Below are 13,341 nucleotides of genomic sequence, written 5' to 3'. Positions count from 1 at the left end.
TATATGGGCATTTCTCTGGGCATTGTTGTTGTTTATGGCCATTTACAGAAACCAGGATCAATGCACAAAACTATTGGCCTGACCCTGAGATGTGCTGAGTACCAGCAACTCTACAATGGGAGATACTGATACTTGGCCTGCAGAAGGCCATAAAACAACCAGTGAAGGATTTGCACCCTGCTTTATTTTATTTAGCCCTGGATGCTCCAATGTGAAGAGCCATCCAGCTTGATTTTTGAATGCTTGCTGTAACCAGAGAAGAGGTGGCAGGATGTTCTAGAGGTATATTAAGGGATGGTAACCAAGATTTTATAGCGGTGTTGGTTAATACAGCGTGTGAGAGACTCGCCTGATGCATTATGGTCTGGTTGAGACTATTGGAATACCACAAAGCATGCACAAGGGATGACAGCTTACAATCAATATTGTGCTCGCTGATGCAGGAAGCAACATCATCGCATCCTAGCGGTTACCCCTACAGCCCAGCCTCAGCACTAAATATCTCTAATAACAAGGCTATATGAAGTGACAAGGGCTATTATTCTTAACCTTGCAGCCTACCCTCTCTGAACAACAGAGCTGCCAAAATCTTCCATTGGATTTTATTAGGGAGAGATGATTCAGACCCCATCATAATCCCATCATAGGAGTTAGACAAGTACTTAATACAGCAAGATAAGAAGGAAAACGATTGGCATTCCCCTTTATTCAGGGCTCCGTAAAGCATGAGTCATTGCAGCTTGATTGATGGGAGGTGAAATGCATTTTTATGGTATTTATAATAGTGTTTTAAGGGATGAAACTTGAATTTTATTGTATTGAAGACACTTATTCTAATAAATAAACCTAGTTCTCCCAGTGGGGGGTTATTATTTTGTCCTCAACTTCTGCAGTGTAATCAATGTAATATTTCATGGAGGCTGTCTCTAATATTAGAGGCTCAGCACAGGCTCTGATTGTAAAAAATATATTGATTCTACAATACAAATTTGCTACAGCCTGTGACTATAGGGATCTGTGACATCTAATGTGATTCAATTATGATAGTGTGTTTTACGTCAGAGTCAGGACTTTTCTAGAGACAAATGCACAATGTTTAGAAGATTTAAAAAAAAAAGACCACTATGTTTGTGTCATCAAGAGGCAACATTTCTGAGTGGTTAGAGCAATAGAACTGGGAGTCAGGAGACCTCCGTTCTACTCCTGACCAAGCCCATGAACCTGTGTGAACCTGCACAAGTCATTTCACTTCTATGTGCCTCAGTTCCCCTGTAAAATGGGGGATTAAAAAGAGTTGCCCACCTTTTTAAATCATTTTAGATCCTCACATGAAAGTCAGTGAATAAGTTCAAAATATTACTATTACTATAAATATATTCCTGTTTTATTTATAAGGGATTTTATATGGAATACAAACACAGAGGCCCTCATCCTGCATGTTACTCTGATGAAACGCTCCAATAAAAGGTAAAGAAACACAAACCAATAATATTGTAAAGGGGGTCTGAAGCTTTAGTGATTAAACACTCCACCTAAATGATTGTTTTGATGTCCGCTTTGGCAGCACTTGTGGACCTCATGCCAATAAAACTATTGAAATCGACATTCAATTGATCATAATGGTGATAAGGGAAGGCTTGCAGTGTATTACCCTGCCCTGTAAAGACTGCTGATGATTGAAGGAAGTACAAGATACAAGAACAATTCCAGCATTCGTGATCCTTCACGTGGCATTGGATTCCTAGCAGATTCTTCAGTGCTCAAGAAATGGGTAATTTTAAGTTCTCTATGGATATTTTAGTATGTTTAGAAATCAAACTGAAATTTGATTGGGTGATTTTAACACTATACAAGTGCAAGTCAGATGTTACAGAAATGAACATGGTTTTACCATGAAGGTCCTACATCATTGTTTTATACACTTCATGACCTGCAGTGCCATCTTCTTGAGGCTCCTCTTAAAAATCAAATGAAAACGTCACCTACTGCAGAAAGTACTGATAGCCACATTGAGCACATTACACCTGCTAATCTGATTCAGGATGTGGGTGTTGATTAAAAGTGAGCCCAAACTAGGATGGGCCCACTGCATTGGGATAATCAGTCCAGCTGGAACAGTAGAGTTCACACACCTGAGGTCATACTGTCACCTGGGGTATAATTTGCAACTCATGCAGACATACCCACAGTTGCTTTAATCTAGTTAGCTCACTGAAAATAGCATGAGGAAGTGGCAGCACAGGCTACCAATGTCAGTATGGGGGAAGGTGGGCTTGTACATCTGGAGCCCATGCTGCTATGTCCTCGCTGCTATTTTTAGTCACACTACCTAGATTAACAGGTGCATCAACATAAACTACACTCTCACCCGCATTTTCAGTGTAGGCATAGCCTTGGACAACAGGAGCTAGACCTAGACTATGGAACTAGTTTCTGCGAGTAGTAAGTATGACCACTTGTCTACTTGTCTACTGACATTTTGAGAACTAAATATAAAAATAATTTCTTTGCTAACCGGACTTTTAATGGCCTGGTCAGCTGTGCTGACCAGAGCCACCAGGGTTCCTTTTCTACCAGGTCAAAAACCGAACACCTGGCAACCCTAGTAGATATACCCCTATTGACTTCATGGGGGGTTGCACTAGGCCTTTAATGTCAACAGGAAGTATAATGCAGTGGAGAAGCAGGCCTTATATTGGCATGTATGATGCAGTGCATACTTCTGGGCCTGGTCCTCTGAGGGCCTGAACTCTCATAACACCAAATTCATAAAGATATCAAGCACCTTTTTCAGGATTTAGCCCTGTGGGACTTCAGGAAGCCTTAGGGTTGCCACCCATCCAGGTTTTACCCCGGCAGTCTGGTTTTTGGCTTCTGCATCCAGGTGCCATTTCTGGTTGCCAGGTGCCCAGTTTTCAACTGGAAGGTCTGGTTGAAAAGGGACCTGGCAACCCCAAATGGCACTTGAACCAAAGGTCCACTTTCTGTGGGGCTGGAGGAAGGTGCCAGCCCCTGCTCATCCAGGGCTGTTGCCTACCTGCAGGCAGGCAGGCTCCTTGAGACAATCCATCAAGCCAGAACGAGAGGGATGGGGGTCAGACCTTGAGGGGAAGAGGCGGAGAAGTGGGTGGGGCCTCGGGTGTCTGGTTAGCAGCATTTAAAAAGGTGGCATCCCAAGCAAGCATCTCCTGGTCTACTCTTTAATGTGGGGAGTATAGATGTAGCTTCATCATGCTTTAGATCAAAAAATAGTGTTCACTTAAAACACCACTGTAAAATAAGATTAAAACCTTAGCCCCACCTCAGCCAGTCCAGGTAGGAGAACAACCAGAAGAACCAGCTTTTTCATTAAACAATGAATGAATCAAAAATAATCTCTCCATCATGTTTACTCGCTCTGTTTGTGCAAGGACAATATTTGCTATGTCATATTGAACAGGGTTTGTAAACAGAAGCCAAACCAAAGCACATGCCTGAAAGGAGAGTTCATGCAACAGAAAATGCTAGGAGGCTGGTATTCAGGGCCCAATCTTACATGGCACTAAGCTAGCTCAGCAGTGCCTAAAACTGAGATCAGCATGTCATGTTATTTGTATATGATATAGACATATAGCAAAGGGTATGCTGAGCATATACTACTCAAGGGCTTTATAGTATACATTCAAAGAATGTCTTTTCCTCCTCAACTGAACTCTTGTTAGTTATTGCTGGAAAAATCATCAGGCTACAAAAATAGGACCCAGCTAGTGCAGGCTATTAATGAAGTGCCAGCCCACGCAGATGACTTTGTTGAAGAGAACAGAGCGAAATTGTATATCTGACTCGTCTCTTTTGTGGGCTTGCTACTTGCAGTCCCCCCACTCTAGTTTCCAGGAGCCTGTTTTGATCTGATTTCAATAGATGAAAGTATTGGTAGTGCCAGAAAACTCTTATGAGGCTTTGATAGTGCTAGGAGACCGTCTTATGCCATAACCAACCTGTGGCCCCCTAGAACTTCCTGCTCGACACCACAGCCATCTGAAACTTCACAATGACCATTGGAACGTGACCCGGAGGGGGATCTCTAGAGACCCAGGAAATTCTTTGTAATTTTATTTGTCATGAATTTCATGTTGTTTCATTTTATCCATCTGGGGAGGAGGGGACAGGGTCAGGTCCTGCCCCTGAGGGGATGGGAGGCCTGAGGGGGGTGGGTTGCAGAGTGCGTCTGCTTCCCACTCACCTCCTAGTGGCAGCTCCTGTCCTGCTAAGCTAGGCCTGGTTCCCCACTCCACACATTGTGAACCTGGCTCATGGGCTGTCATGATGGAGAGGCTGCTGGGCCAAATTTGAGTGAGTGGTGTAGCAACCAAGTGCACCTGGAGTTGCCAGGCATCCAGCATGTCCCTGCAGACCCTAGGCGGAGGGGCGATCAGGGAAACGCCGCACGCTGCCCCTGCCCCCAGCGCTGGCTCCGCAGCGCCCATTGGCCAGGAACCACAGCCATTAGGAGCTGTGGGGGTGGCTCTTGCAGGCGTGGGCAGCACACAGAGTCCCCTGGCCCCTCCCCCTAGGGTCCACGGGAACATGCTGGCCGCTTCTGGGAGCTGTGTGGAGCCGGGGCAGGCAGGGAGCTGCCTTAGGTTAGCACTGCCACGCCAACCAGGAGCTGCCTGAGGTAAGCACTGCCCACCTAGAGCCTGTGCCCTAATCCCCCTCCTGCACCCTGAGCCCCCTGCCACACTCCAAACCCCTCATTTATGGCCCCACCCCAGAGCCCTCACCACCCTCCCGCACCCCAACCCCCTGCCAGTGAGCAATGGCGGGAGGGGGCAAGGCTTCTGAGAAGGGGTGGGGGTGGGGCCTCAGAGAAGGGGTGGAGGGTGTTCAGCTTTGTGCAATTAGAAAGTTGGCAACCCTATGTGAACCAGGTCACAATGCTTGCAGCAGGAGCCCTGCTGTGGGATGAGATTTTTTTAAATTTCATTTTATATGTTTTGTTATATTTCATACTTGCAAAAATTGGAGCTCTAGGTTTCCATTAGCTGCTAACAGTTTAAAAGTTATGAACCTAGCTGGGCAGATCTGATTCCATCCAAAAAAGGTTTGTTCACTTCATATTCATGCAATCAAATATCACTGCAATGACTTTTCAAAGAAAGCAAATTTACAGCAGCATGCGTGCATACTAGTGGCAAATTAATTTTAAATTAGCACGTGATTATTTGTGCTGGAAGTTCTTATGCACTCCTCCAATCAAGGAAGGGAAAGAATAGCACTGGCTTATGTGACAAATCACAATTAACCAACACAGCAATAGTCAAACAGTCACAGGTCACTGGTTGCAATCAAGCAATGAATTAAAATAAATTTACAAATATAATAAAATTGTTGAATAGTTTTGGATATTGAATACATTCCAGGAAATGGTGAAAAGGAGACGATGATCCATTGTTTTATTGTCAATTGTGTACTCAGAGCTACACACTAGCCAGTTCACTACAATATATACAGATAGCCTCCCTGCTTAAATAGTCATGCTGTGTAAGAGATTAGCACACTGCCAAGAAAATCATTGAGTTAATGCCAGTACAGCTCAACTACAGTAACGTCCATCACTGGAAAGCAGTCCAATAAAGGTCACTAATCTAATACACCAATAGAAAAAAGTCATTTCTAAGGCATTGTTCAGATGAACATGAGGAAAAGCAGCATGAAATGGTACTGCCAATGCCAAATTAATGTCCGTTTGCTGTTACAAAATAATAATAGAGGCTGAGTGCTCTGCCATGAGAATATTTGCTTTGCGGACAGATGAAAGCTATTTACGCACAAGGCACAGTCACAAAACTAATGGTTCGACTGTTATTAGGGTCATCTGACATTGTTTCCCCACGGCAGTGGCAGGTAATGGTTGAGAAATGTCTCATGAAAACCGTGAAATGTACAAATTGCATTGATTTAAACAAGTTGGACGGCAATCGAGCTAGTCAGCTAACATCTGGTGTAGGCTGGTGGTAGTGAGGCGGCCTTAGGGCAAAGATCTTTTTCATTCAGGTACTAACCAATCAATCAAGACTATTTTAAGTAATTTCTTCCCATTCTTTCTGAACCACCCCCCCACACACCCCCAACATGACAGGCTGTTTTCTTAATATTTTCAAAAGACAGAAGTCATCGTTCTTCTCTGGGGTTTGCATTTGAGCAGATCCTGGAGTTTCCGCATCTGTATTAGAATGGAGAGTCATTCCATTAGAATGGAAAGCCACTCACTTTGCCAATGCAGCACAACAAAACTTATTCACTGAACTGCTACATTATGTATATGGCAATGCTTCTGATGCTTCAAGTGTCGTGTGCACATAAAGTATCTATCTATAGAGTCTGTTGGCTAGTTTCCTGATCTTAATTCACTTGTATTTTTGAACGTGCAAATAAGCAATTAAATTTTCCCCAGCCTGACTGCTTCTGTCCAGACATTTATTTGTTTCTTTGCGTTTGTTTCCATGAAATGCATCCCCAATCTTGACTGCAGTTGTTATTCTGGTAGCTACAGACATCACAGCTGGATAACACTGAGGGTAGGTCTACACTACAGCCGGGATCGATGCTCTGAGATCGATCCACCAGCAGTCGATTTAGCGGGTCTATTAAAGACCCACCAAATTGACAGCAGATCGCTCTCCAGTCAACCCCTGTACTCTACCCCAACCAGAAGACTAAGGTAAGTTGATGGGAGAGTGTCTCCCGTTAACCCCCTGCGGTGTAGACCCTGCGGTAACGCAACTTAAGGTACATCGACTCCAGCTATGTTATTCACGTAGCTGGAGGTCCGTAGCGTAAGTCGACTTACCGTGGTAGTGACTCTTAGCATTGAGCAGTTGATCTGAAAGCACTAACATGAGCAAGGGAACTAGAAGAAGTGCAAATACATTTAAAGCCACAGCCATCAGAATGGCTGAATCTTACACTACAATAAATGAAGAATCTTTGCCTGCATTGCTTATGGAAATCTAGATACGTGGTTGGAAGTTGCTCATCTGCTAACTGAATTAATTGAAGACTCAGTCTGTATCCATTCTATCATCAGACTAATAAATCAATGGGACATGCTTAACATGATATAGGTTACCCCTTGCGACTTTGTCCAAATTTACAATAAAATTATTTTGTTCCAAATTCCAAGGGCCATAGTTTTTTGAAAAATGCAAGATCTGGAGCAGGCACAAAAATGTGTATTCAATTGTGCACCTTTTGCACAGGCAAATGGCCAATTCGTCTTAAGCCAGGCCAGGTGGTCATTTGCATTTACAATTACTGCTATTTTGAGTAAAGCGTTCTAAACATCTGCCCTAAACTATATGCCTTCCTGAAGAGATCCAGTATGCAGCATTTCTCCAGAGCTGGAGCATATACATGATATGGTACAAAATCAAAAAGACACACTTATTGGACAAATCTAATTCAGTAGGATTTATATTGATATTTCACAAATGTTGCATTATTCAAATTATTTTTTGGATAATTACAAATTAGTGGGTAACAGAAAACGCCATTTAAAAATCTACTGTTGCTAGGTAAGGGACATGGCCTACTTTTCCATGATTCTTCGTGATTAAGATGTAACTGGGAACCAGGAGCGCTGAGCTTTAATCCCAAGTGACAGTGGGTGAAACACTTGATCGCCCTGTGACTCTGTGTCCCCATCTGTAAAACAGGGCTAATGCGTACTTCATAGGGCTGTTGTGATGCTTAAGTCATTAATATTTGTAAAGCACTTTGAAAGCCTCAGGTGAAAGGCAATAAAGACAGGATATTAATTACTATTATATCCTGTGAGAAGCCACTTCATACTGCTCACCAGGACTATGTGCATAACTAAGAGCCACACGGAAAAAGCTGTCCCATATTTTATAGCCCACTCAGTACATGCTGAGACAGGCAGGACATTGATATCAGAGTCCTATAGGTACGTGCAGAACCAGTGAGTTTATTCAGCAGAGCTACCAGTTCTTTTAAGTTAAAAGTAGTGCGTTTTTTAGGCCAAACTAAGGACAAATGATAGCAGGTGCAAGTCCATTTGATAGCAATAGAGTCATAGCCACTTACTGCAGAGCTCAAATTGGCCCTTAGTATATTAATTCGAGGCTCCTTAATATGTTTAGGACACAGAAATTCATTGAATTCCTGATTTTTAAAAGCATGATCAGTTTGCTGTCATAGGAGGAGCACCAGCTATCTCTGGGCAGCACCAGCTATTGTGTTCTTTATGTATTTCTTCCCACAGCTGGAAGGTAGGGGAGGGAAGAAAATCTTTTGAAACTGTCCCATAGGTTAGCCCCTAAATTTGCACCCTCAGATTTGCATGCACACTTTAGTGCCTGCAAAATCCCATTAGTCAAGAGCAAACACTACCTCATCCGACAGCTTGGATGGGGCGGACAGGGGGGGCTGGTTACACTCTGTGCAGGGCTCCCAGTGCATGAGAATCTATAGTCCACCACCTACAGCGTGTGCTACACAAAGGCAGGTAACGGTCCCTAATATGAGATTGGAGTCAGGGCTTCATGTTCAAGTTCTGGCATATTCTGTCACACACAATACATTCAACTAACAGAACACACATAACTGCCGCTGGGCTGGCAGGGACACACCATAGGGCCTCTGATTGCACAGTATAAGGCCCTCAGAGTTGGTGCTGATGGTACCAGCTCTTGGAGGAATACGATGTGATGCTATCAACTGTTACCTTGCTCACTAAAGCCCCTTCGAAAGATGAGGTAGCATTACTACACATATTCAAGGGGTCCCTGTGCTTGCTTTTAAGCCTCAGTCACAGTGGAGTCTCTATATAATTCACCACAGAGGTGGGGCAGCCTCAAAGCGTGTCTAATGACAGAGAATACATTGCACAGTGCATGGAGGAACGTGTATTTGTTTAACAAGGGCAGGATCTTCTGGGAGCTCTTACTGGGTGACTGGCCAGGCTTAGAATTAATGATAATGAATGAACGCCACAAAATTGAATGTGCGCTAATTGTAAATAGTCCCCAGGAGTACACATCATTTCAAACAGCCAGCCAGTAGTAGCCTAAGGATGTGTCTGAATCAGAGACATCTTCAAAGCGCCTGGCCCGGCCTTCTGTGGCATCCCCTGGTCCTCATTAGACGCTTCCCCTCTTTGATCCATATAAAGCTACAAAATTTTATTTTTGCTTATTACACTAATTAATGTTCTAATTTCAGACATCCACTGTTTGTGGGTCGGAAATATGGTGTTTTACTAAATCTTGGGAGGGGGAAGGGGCCTGTAAAAATTTTTTATCTTGCTATACCTACAACAAATATAATCAACTATGAACATGCGTATGCATACATGTTTTCGGAAGGACTGGGTAGGAACTGGTTTTCCTGTCCCATGAAAATTTTCAAGGGTTCAAAAATGGTCCCATGTTGGCTCAGGATAAAAAGTAAAAAATCATGGAAAATTTTTGTGAACCAAAAGACAGTTAAGGACACCTGAAACATTTTTGTTTTGATAATTTCAAAATGTTTATGTCACCTTCAACCGTTTATTTTTTAATGCTAATTAGCTCAAGTTTTTAAACCAAAAATTGTTTTCAAAATGGAAAAAAATGGAATTTTTCATTTTGAACATATCACACTCTGGGATATTGACAATTTTTAAAGTTTTTGGAAAACTATTTCAAGCCAAGAAATTGATATCGACCCTTTTCCACCAAAAGTTTTAGTTTCAGCAAAGTTGACATTTTTCCGCCAAAAGCCAATGTTGAAAAATTCTCAAGCAGCTCTAGTTTTCTGTACTACACATGGCTACAGCTAATGTTTAAAGCAGGGGTCGGCAACGTTTGGCACGCGGCTCGCCAAGGTAAGCACTCTGGCGGGCCGGGCCAGTTGATTTACCTGCTGACGTGGCAGGTTCGGCCAATCACGGCCCCCACTGGCCGCGGTTCGCCGTCCCGGGCCAATGGGGGTGGCGAGAAGCGGCACGGGCGAGGGATGTGCTGGCCGCGGCTTCCCGCCGCCCCCATTGGCCCGGAACAGCGAACCGCGGCCACTGGGGGCCGCGATCGGCCAAACCTGCCGTGTCAGCAGGTAAATAAACTGGCCCAGCCAGCCAGAGTGCTTACCCTGGCGAGCCGCATGCCGAACATTGCCGACCCCTGGTTTAAAGGATAATGTGGCTAGTTAATAATTTATATTTTTAAACCTGTAGGCATGTGTACCACATAAACATACATGCGTAACTCTAAACAGACATAATTAAAGATTAAATTATGGCATTAATTTACTCTGGGATGTTGTGCCAGGTGAAAGCAACAGAAACAAGAAAAATGCAAAAGCTGTCCTCAAGCCAACGGAAGTGCACAGAGGTAGTCTGGATTGGATTTTTTTTTTAAAAGCTATTTTATCAAGTCTAATCTATCTATCGCTCCAATCTACACTCTCGGGATCTCACTGCTGTATGCGCTGTCTGCCCCTCAAAAAAAGATTCATATGATCATAGCTTTTTTAAGGCCTGAACATTCATCCACACCCACTAGTAGGGGCTTGCCCCTCACAGTTTGGGGACCACTGCTTTACAGGCTAAAAAGAATGTAAAAAATTAATACTGTAGGATTCACGAGTATATTTCCTTCTCCATCCTCCACCATGCAATACAGCATTTTACAAGTACATTATGGCTGAGGATGTTACCTTCCTTTTAAGTGTCAGGTATACCACTGATGGAGCCAGGCTACTAGACTAACTGGACCAATGCTGATGGAGCCAGGGTGGCAAACCCCATATTGTGATATTTTTAATTCACAGTTGTTGTGGTCTAGTTATATTTTTGTGTAGTGCAGTAAGTTATTTAAACTCTAAGGGATGGAGGTAAAGCATTTTTCATGTAGACGCAAACAGGCAGCACATACCAGCTAACTTCTGTATCTAAAGTTGCAGACTTGGAAATTGTTTTTCTTTTTTCTCCTTGCAAACAATCTTGGCTCTCATAGTACAACAGCCAGATCAACCAGTGAACATCAGTGGGCCCTATAATGTTGTGCCCCACCCTGTCCACACAAATACTAACCTCTAGTGAACCATTTAAGGTGCAATTTTCAGAAGCACTCAATATTAGCCTACCTCGCCTCCTAACTCCTTCAGAGGGAAGAGAGAAATAAAATGGACGTGTGGATTCTTAAAGGGGCTGAAGGTGGAGAAAATAAGGATCAGAGAGGGTGCTCAAAAGGCAGCATCCCATCAATCAAAGCCCAGTGGTACAACTGTGTAAAAGTAGCCTGATATTGTAAATTCAATTCTGATGCTCTCTGCAGTTGCTTCTGGCGATGCCGTTTGCTTTGCATGAATGCTGTCTTCAGTTCCAGAGCTCCAGGCTGCCACTGATTCCAGGATTAGAACATAATCCAATGTGAAAGCCCGTTGCCTCTGCTGCACTTGACACCCTCCCCAGAAGCCAAGGTGGTCTATCACACAGCACAGGAGCCGCAAGCACTGTTGGTTTGTTTTTTTTTCATTAATGGGCTTTGGCTTTCTCGCCCCTCTTTAATACATGTCACTGCAGTAATATTCCTTGCAGGGTGATAAGTAACATAACATATGACTGTTATTAAGCTCTATATTGTTATCGGGCTAGTGGTCTGTCAATTTTAATGACTCTCCCCACTCTCGCCAAACCCCATTCTCAGAAAGGATTAAGAAAATGGGTTCAGGAATATGAGGATCTTCCAGAGCCTAAGGGAACAAACAAGCCTCATCAGAATGCAATGTTATCCGACTCATTTCCCATGGAGTTTAGACTTGTTAGGACACCCCAGGGAATCAGATCTCAGGCTGTAATGCTACACACAATGATCGATGTGTTTTCCCCCTACACCTTTATTTCTTGGTCTTCTTCTTGCTTTACCAGAAAAATGACAGATTGGAGGGCCCTAGTTTGCCACTGTTTAGCTTGGGCAGGGATGGTTCGGTTTTATTTACAGACCTCTTTGATGTTCTTTTTTAAAGTCCTCTGAAACTGCTCACTATTGGAAAGATGGTTTAAAAAATTATTTGACTTTCAGAAAGAAGGATTCAGGCTCCTTTATCTTTGGTTAACATTCAAGTGCCATTCTGACACTCCCAGACACTGAACAGGAACAACACGGGCAGCTGCTTTGCAAACTGCCCACATTCTGACCAGAAGAAATCCGATCTAGGAGTGAAAAGTAGTTCAGCCTTGTACTCTCTGCAGCTGTCAATTAGTGCAGTAATTTCGGCAAGGAGCATAAGATGCCCACTGAAAACTGGACTGAGACCTGTACATAAGCTGGATCAGGCCCTTTCTGCTGATCAAGCCATTGATGTAGGTCACCAAGGGAGCCATCAGATAGCATCAGATCTCACTAAGCCAGCCCCCCTAAATTGCTCATTTCTCTTTATATAGATAAAAATGACAAATAATCCTAGTAATAGTTATAATATTATCAAATTACAATTCAGTTCTCCCTAAAAAGAAAGTTGAAAGCCATCTTCCCAATCCAACCAAGCTGATATTTTACCTATCCCAAATTCCATGCAGGTGAATTTGGAAAACAAACCAAAATAAAAAGTTACCCACCTTTTTCATAACTGTTGTTGTTCAAGATGTGTTGCTCATGTCCATTCCGTTGTAGGTGTTTGTGCGCCCAGGTTTGCAGTCAGAGATTTTTGCCTTAGCGGTATCTGTAGGGCCAGCTATGGCGCCCCCTTGAATGCCATGCTGATGCGTCGCTATATCAGGCGCCACCGGCCCTACGGCCTGCCAGTTCCTTCTTGCCGACAACTCCGACAGAGGGGCAGGAGGGTGACTAATGGAATGGACATAAGCAACACATCTCGAAGAACAACTGTTACAAAAAAGGTGGGTAACATTTTTTTATTCTTTGAGTGTTTGCTCATATCAATTCCTTTCTAGGTGACTCACAAGTAGTATCAAGGGAGGTGAGCTCGGAGTTCATGGTCTTGCAGCACTGCTCTGCCAAAGCCAGCATCGTCTTGAGCTTGCTGGGTAAGCGCATAATGAGATGTGAACATGTGACCAGATGACCAGGTAGTGGCCCTACAGATCTCTTGGACTGGTACCTGGGCCAGGAAGGCCGCTGACGACGCTTGTGCCCTAGTCGAGTGTGCCGTCACGATTGCCGGTGGAGGCACTTCCATTCACCAGCTCATAGCAGTAGTGGATTCAGGCCATGATCCAGGATGAAATCCTCTGAGCAGACACTGTCTGCCACCGCAACGAACAATTGCATTCACTTACGGAATGGCTTTGTTCTGTTTATATAGAAGGCCAGCGCCCTCCTGATGTCCAGGGTATGT

The sequence above is a fragment of the Trachemys scripta genome, chromosome 8, assembly GCF_013100865.1.
Source record: "Trachemys scripta elegans isolate TJP31775 chromosome 8, CAS_Tse_1.0, whole genome shotgun sequence".
In the NCBI taxonomy this organism is placed as follows: domain Eukaryota; kingdom Metazoa; phylum Chordata; order Testudines; family Emydidae; genus Trachemys; species Trachemys scripta.
The sequence above is the reverse complement of the archived record's forward strand: the minus strand, read 5'-3'. Positions refer to the sequence as shown.